At 36.6% G+C, this 6,767-nt stretch overlaps 1 pseudogene; it reads left to right on the top strand.

Annotated features, from left to right (window-relative positions):
• Positions 1-2,298: 2,298 nt before the first annotated feature.
• LOC126765636 (small nucleolar RNA U3) lies at positions 2,299-2,498 on the top strand (annotated as a pseudogene).
• Positions 2,499-6,767: the final 4,269 nt, after the last annotated feature.

The following is a 6,767-nucleotide window of genomic DNA, read 5'->3' as shown; positions in this document are numbered from 1 at the left end:
ATTATGAAAAATTGTAATTGAAAACTTAGATGTGTACAAAACTTTATATGCGTATTGAGCAATCAACAAACAAAAATGGCTGATTTCTACGGGCTCAACTTTTGACACATTTTGCATCAGAGATAAAGAGATCCCCAATTCTCCTGTCACTGGAAATGTGAGAACCGCTCACCTACCGAATTTTGACAGTTGACTGGATTGGGTAGGTTTTGTCGTTTTGCAATTGGAATGACTGGAACGGCCAGATTGAAATTATACCAAAAATATAAGTGAACGGAGGAATTTGTTGCCGCCGTTCAAGATCACTAATAAACATTTAAAACAATGAAAATCAAAGAAATTGCGAAATTTAAATATATTTCATGAAGCAATTTGTAATTTGATGCATAATAGAATTAATTTTTTATTGCAAATGATTAAAAACATTTATTAATTGAGACTAACAGGCTGAATTCACCTTATTAAGTATTGAAAGATCGAAAGTCAGTTGTTTTAATATACCATAAAATCATAAAAAAGGAATTAAGTAGTTTCGCCATATATTAAAAGTCCGATATATAATAATTTACAATAGTAATAAATGTTAGGTATTTTAATTTAAATTCCCAAAAATTCTTATTTTGTTCGATCTGGCCATAATGGAAAATGTTATACAAAACGCTTATTTTGGGGCGCTTTCACACTGGAATAAGTTGGGCATCCCATTATTCCTGTTTTGCATTCTACAGGCGGCAACTGAGGAAGGGAGGAGCGTTTTTCGCTGTTTCTGCTATTAGTCCGCAACAATGCAATTTTATATGGGCACTACTTAAGTTTGGACTGTGAAACCTGGCATAAATGATGTCAATAAATCGTCATCTAAAATGCAAAATAACGTAAAGTCAAAAAATTCTAAATTGAGTTTTTTATTGATTGCGATTCACCACATCATATTACATACTTATGTGTCACAAATTTAAAGCTTCTACGATCAGAAATACCCAAGTTTTAACATTTTGAAGTTATACTTCTTATACGAGTTCGGAAAAGGTTGCGATAGATTCAGGTTGCGCAACCTTGCTCAATATGAATCTACGCAATCTTGCTCAATATGAATCTACGCAACCTTGTCTGCGAAGATGTTCGAGCAGCAAGCGAAGCGGTAACAATCGGCGATCGTTTGTTCGTTTCTTTCGGCACAGCTCGGCTTTTCTACCAACAACACAATGTTGCCATGCTTATGCTGTTGTTGTTTTTGTAGAACAATGTTTCAATTTTTGGTTGCTGACATATTCAATTAACAATAAATTCTGTTGGGATTCGAACCTACGTACCTACGTGCTCGTCGTCACTTCTGAAGCGCTTACCACCTCGACCACCATTGACACTTGTATTGCGTTGTCCTAGTTATGGTTTGGTTGAAAGAAATATACAATGGATCGCCGATTGTTGGTGACATATTCATATGTGTACGCATATGTATGTTTGTATGCTTGTGCATTATTTGTTTGGCAATGTATGCAAATATATGTACATATAAGTATATATGAATGTATGAACATGCAAGTCAATGCGCGCACATGTAATAAGTATATTGATAAGTGATAAATAAAAAAATTAAAAAGTGATAAAAATAAATAGTATAAAATCATACCAATGAAAATTTATGCCGCAATTATTATATAGTAGTCCAAAAATATGACTTCTTATTTTTCCCAGAAATATATTTGTGAAAAAAAGGATCTTTATCCTTTTTTGAAGTTATACTTCTTATACGAGTTCGGAAAAGGTTGCGATAGATTCAGGTTGCGCAACCTTGCTCAATATGAATCTACGCAACCTTTTCTGCGAAGATGTTCGAGCAGCAAGCGAATCGGTGACAATCGGCGATCGCTTGTTCGTTTCTTTCGGCACAGCTCGGCTTTTCTACCAACAACACAATGTTGCCATGCTTATGCCGTTGTTTTTGTAAAACAATGTTTCAATTTTTGGTTGGTGACATATTCAATTTAAAATAAATTCTGTTGGGATTCAAACCTACGTGCTCGTCGTCACTTTTGAAGCGCTTACAACCAACACCACCATTGACACTTGTATTGCGTTGTCCTAGTTATGGTTTGGTTATGCATGAAAGAAATATACAATGGATCGCCGATTGTTACCTCTTTCCTTGCTGCTGCTGCGCATATGTATGTTTGTATGCTTGTTCATTATTGAAGTTATACTCCTTTTTCTTTAGTTTGTCTTTCATTTCTGCGAATTCTCAACTATTTTATGTGCCCTTTTATTGAAATACCCTGCGTTGGCCGTTGAAAAATTAAGGCTATGCTTTACAGGATTATTTCTGTAGTTAGTCTTCATTTACATTTTTTGGAAATCGACACGCGATGACGAGGTATGTCGTTTTATCTGACAGCGTGAGGTTTAAGAAGTTCATTTCTAATTTTGTCTTGTGGCATATTAGAATGATTTCTTCGAAAATCGTTCGCTTACAACGGATAAAACGACTTCTGAGTGGTGATTTTATTGAATGAATTATTTTTGGTTGAAACGCTCTGCGTTGGCCGTTGAAAAGTTAAAACTATACTTTTCAGGATCATTCATTTCTTCAAAGAAATTAATGACCTTTAGAAATATGCATATTTGCATTATTTCGTTGTCATTTTCATATTCGTAGCAATAGAAGTCCTATGGGATAAGTAAAGTAATGGCCGCCGATTGTCACCCCTTGCCGCTGTAGCAACTTCGCCTACAAACATGCGTAAATCCATATGTATGTACGTATACGTACGATCGTGAATACACTAGTGCACTAGAAAGTTGTGCAATTTATGATTTTTGGCTTTTGCCATCGTCGCGAAAAGACGACTTGTTGGCAAAGGCATGCTCGGGGAAAACAGCACAATATTATCGTGAATACCAAACACGAAAGAAAGCAGAGCGGGAAAAGGAGAAATTGGAAATGATAGCTGGCAGTCAAACGAAGAAGAGGAAAACAGCTGCGGAATATCAGAGAGCGCGTAAAAAAGATTCAACGTTTGCTGTTCCATCAATCTCTGCGGAGCATCTATAAAAACTGATGAATCAACGGTCGTCAATTCACCAATAACTGCTGGGCCTTCAACGCGTGTTGATGGATTACAAAAGAGAGATGATTACGCTGCATATTCTCTTCCGCAACGAAGAGACAGAACTACTTTTCTAGTCAAAGTTCCTTCATTTATACTTTGCTTTATTCTTCATTTTATGTGCATAATAAATTTATAAAATGTGAATTTAACTTTTCTAGTTTTCTTTCATATAAAATGATATGCATTTCTTGGAATATCACTAAGAAGTATAACTTCATCCGCGCGTAGGGACTCCACGCACCTTTTTTTATCACGAAGTTAGTCTTGATTTATTGTTTATTTTTATTGGTTATGTTCAATGTGCTTTGGTTAGGTTAGGTTAAATTAAATCAATCAAAGACCGCACGTGATAGTCCTTTGTGAGGCCATAGAAAAGAAGAACTCCTGTGTTTGAACTATAAATTAGCAAAACGGTTAGTAGTCAATACAAATTTGCACAAGCGTTTAATTTCCTTTCGCGCCAATGTTTAAACTTTGACCTCCAAAACGCGGACAGCCAAGACGGAAATGTTGAGTTTTTTCCACTTTATCTTTTTCCACATAGCTTCTGCAGATGGCGTTTGGTAGGACTCCTGCCTTATTGCGTGGACGCCAATAATGCTATGACCCGTTAAAAACCCCAAATTCAGGGAGAGGCTAGACTTACTGAAGGCAAAGAGATGACTGTATCTCTTTCGATCGATCTTAGGCCTCTTTTGCGGCAGCGCATGTACCAATTTTTTGGAATTCAGTAAGACACCTGCAATAAATTTGTTTTATTTTTCTTTATGCTTTACATAAAATATACTTATAGTTTCATGTTAATTCAGATTTGAATATTTCGTTTTAATATCTCAAGTAATTTTCTTTTTATACGGGTTTTTGCTTCTTCTATAAACCTACGAAAAGTGATGTTACGTTATGTTGTATTTCAGGTGACGAAGTGGTCCGAAATTTCTAATGTAAAAATTTCATTAAGCAAACCCCATTTTATATTTGTAGAAAATATAATTGCTATTTTCCCATCTTATCCTTTTTAAATACTCATAGCTTCAAAATTCTAGGCATAATATTTTACTCTTTCTTATAAAGATCATTGTAAATATTCGTTTCGATACGGGCACTGTGCCAAACTCATTTCAAACTCTATCAAATGACCTTACCATGCTGCAGCGAAAAGGAGTATTCATGCCTTCCCAATATCACCAATCAAAGAAATTTTAAAAGAATCCAGGATACCAGCTATTTTGCAAGGGACCACACATAACACCCTATTAGTCATTCCAAATTTGCTTCTATACAGAAAAGAGTTAACACTCATTAATGTAAATGTCCACGCAGATACAACGAACCTTCAATCATTATGCGTTGTCCAACCTTTTCCTCACAACTCGAGATAATTACGAGCCCTACAGTGGTTGAAAGAAACTATTTAACCCTATAGAGGTGATTGGGAGATTATATTTACGGACGTTTCCACTTCATTTGTTTTGACAAAAGATATCGGTGTCACCATAGCTGCTTTTATTTTGCCCTGTTGTTATTTTAACGGTTTGTCAATCCCCGTTAGGATGGGAGGACCAGGAAACGTGCTGTTTCGAGGGGGTCGGACTAAAGGGAAAAGGGTGTTAGATGAGTAGGGTTGGCAGGGCATATAAAGAGGTGGTCAGTGTCATGCTGAGACTCGTTGCATGCAGGACATACCTTGGATATGTCGGGGTCTATTCTGGATAGGTAGGAGTTTAATCTGCTACAATATCCAGAACGAAGTTGCGCTAGGGTCACTCGCTAGGTTCTCGCGGCAACTCGAGGTCTTCGTCTGAGATGAGTGGTGGTTTGACTCCAAGAACGCCATTCACGGAAAGGGTAGAACTACGTTAGGAATTTTGTTCTATTATTTCGTTTTTATAGGTTCAAAATCAAAAGTTATAGAGATGTCTCGAAAAACATTATACATACTTATATGCTTTGTAGGGAAAGAGCTGAAAGCGCTATGGAAAAAAAGCTTCAAGAAATGATGAAGTGTCCAGAAGGCGAATTTAAAACTTTAAGTAATGATTTAAAGTATTTCACATGGGATTTAAAAAAGAAATGAGCATTGTTCAGTTATATTGAAGAAAGATTTGTCAAAAACACGAAGAATGGCTTAATGCTTCCATTTTAGTACACAACTGGACGCCGAATACTAACTCTGGGCGTCCAAGCATACAATTCCAAAAGTTGTCTGATCGTAGTAAACGCCGGAAAACTAAAGACCTTCGCGAGCAGATACCTGTCCAGGAGCTTACTTACGCAGCTAGCGTTAGTCAAAGGATGTCAGGTAATGCTGCTGCGTCTAAACTTATAATAGACGTAACTTCTACACCTACAAAAGCTATAAAACACAAAAAAATAATAGAAGCTCAGAAGACAAAAATAAAAAAGTACACTCCTGCTGAAGCCTTACAAATCTTTGTTGAAGGTGACTTTACAAGAAAACAGTGGGAGTTATTACACGAATCATACAAGGGTATTTTTCCTTGTTATACGCTTATTAGAGAAGCAAAGAAAAGCTGTTATCCACAACAAGATTCAATACGAGTTACAGAGAGATGTGCTCCAAGATTTACTCGACCCCACTACTATAAGGCTATGTCTTTATACTGAGGACGTTCTTCAAAACTGCACGGTAGCCGAATTAGAGAATCTTGAACTTATTTCAAAATGGGGTTGCGGTGGTTCACATCGAGTTGTACATCAATAAAAAATACTCGCTCTTTAGCTCTCCTGACGATGACGACTCCAACATATTTCAGAGTTCATTGGTTCCCTTCAGGTTGCAGTCACATATAGGTGACACCAAAAAAGTTCTGTGGCGAAATCCTACACCTTCATCTATTCGTTTCTCCCGACCAATTCGAATCCGATTTCTGCATGAAACTGTCAATGTCACAAAAGAAGAGATATAATACGTAGAGAATCAGGCAAAACGATTGCTGGTGACCAAAATACCCAATACAGTACGAGATATTTTCGTGCGACATACATTGCTTCCAACAATGGTTGACGCAAAAGTTTGCAATGCGGCTACCGATACCACTTCTACCATGAGATGTTACATATGTGGGAAAACGTCAAAAAGTTTCAATAACTTTGGAAGTATTAATGAGGAAGATCCCAAATCATTAAAATTTGGTTTGTGAATTCTCCACGCTAGAATCCGTTTATTTGAAACCATATTACACCTTGCTTATAAACTTCCTTTGAAGAAATGGCAAGTCCGAACCACAGAAGAGAAAAAACTTGTGAAAGAAAATAAGGAAAGAATCCAAAAAGCATACAGGGAAAGGACTGGACTATTAATAGACATGCCAAAAGCTGATTTCGGAAATTCTAATTCGGGTAACACATCTCGAAGATTCTTCAGCGATCCAGATTTAACTGCTGAAATTACAGGAATAAAAAAAGATTTCATAATCAAACTTAAGGTCATTCTAGAAGCAATGTCATCTGGCTATAAAATTGATGTAATGAAATTTCAAATATTTTGCAAAGATACAGCAAAAATGTACGTAGAGAACTACTCCTAGCATCCAATGACGCCCACTCTTCATAAAATACTTGCACATGGCCCAACAATCATAAAATACGCTATCTTACCTATCGGTCAGCTATCAGAAGAGGCAGCGGAGGCTCGAA

Source organism: Bactrocera neohumeralis, unplaced genomic scaffold (assembly GCF_024586455.1).
Source record: "Bactrocera neohumeralis isolate Rockhampton unplaced genomic scaffold, APGP_CSIRO_Bneo_wtdbg2-racon-allhic-juicebox.fasta_v2 cluster10, whole genome shotgun sequence".
In the NCBI taxonomy this organism is placed as follows: Eukaryota; Metazoa; Arthropoda; class Insecta; order Diptera; family Tephritidae; genus Bactrocera; species Bactrocera neohumeralis.
Note: the sequence above shows the minus strand (reverse complement) of the source record. Positions and strands in the feature narration are given on the sequence as shown.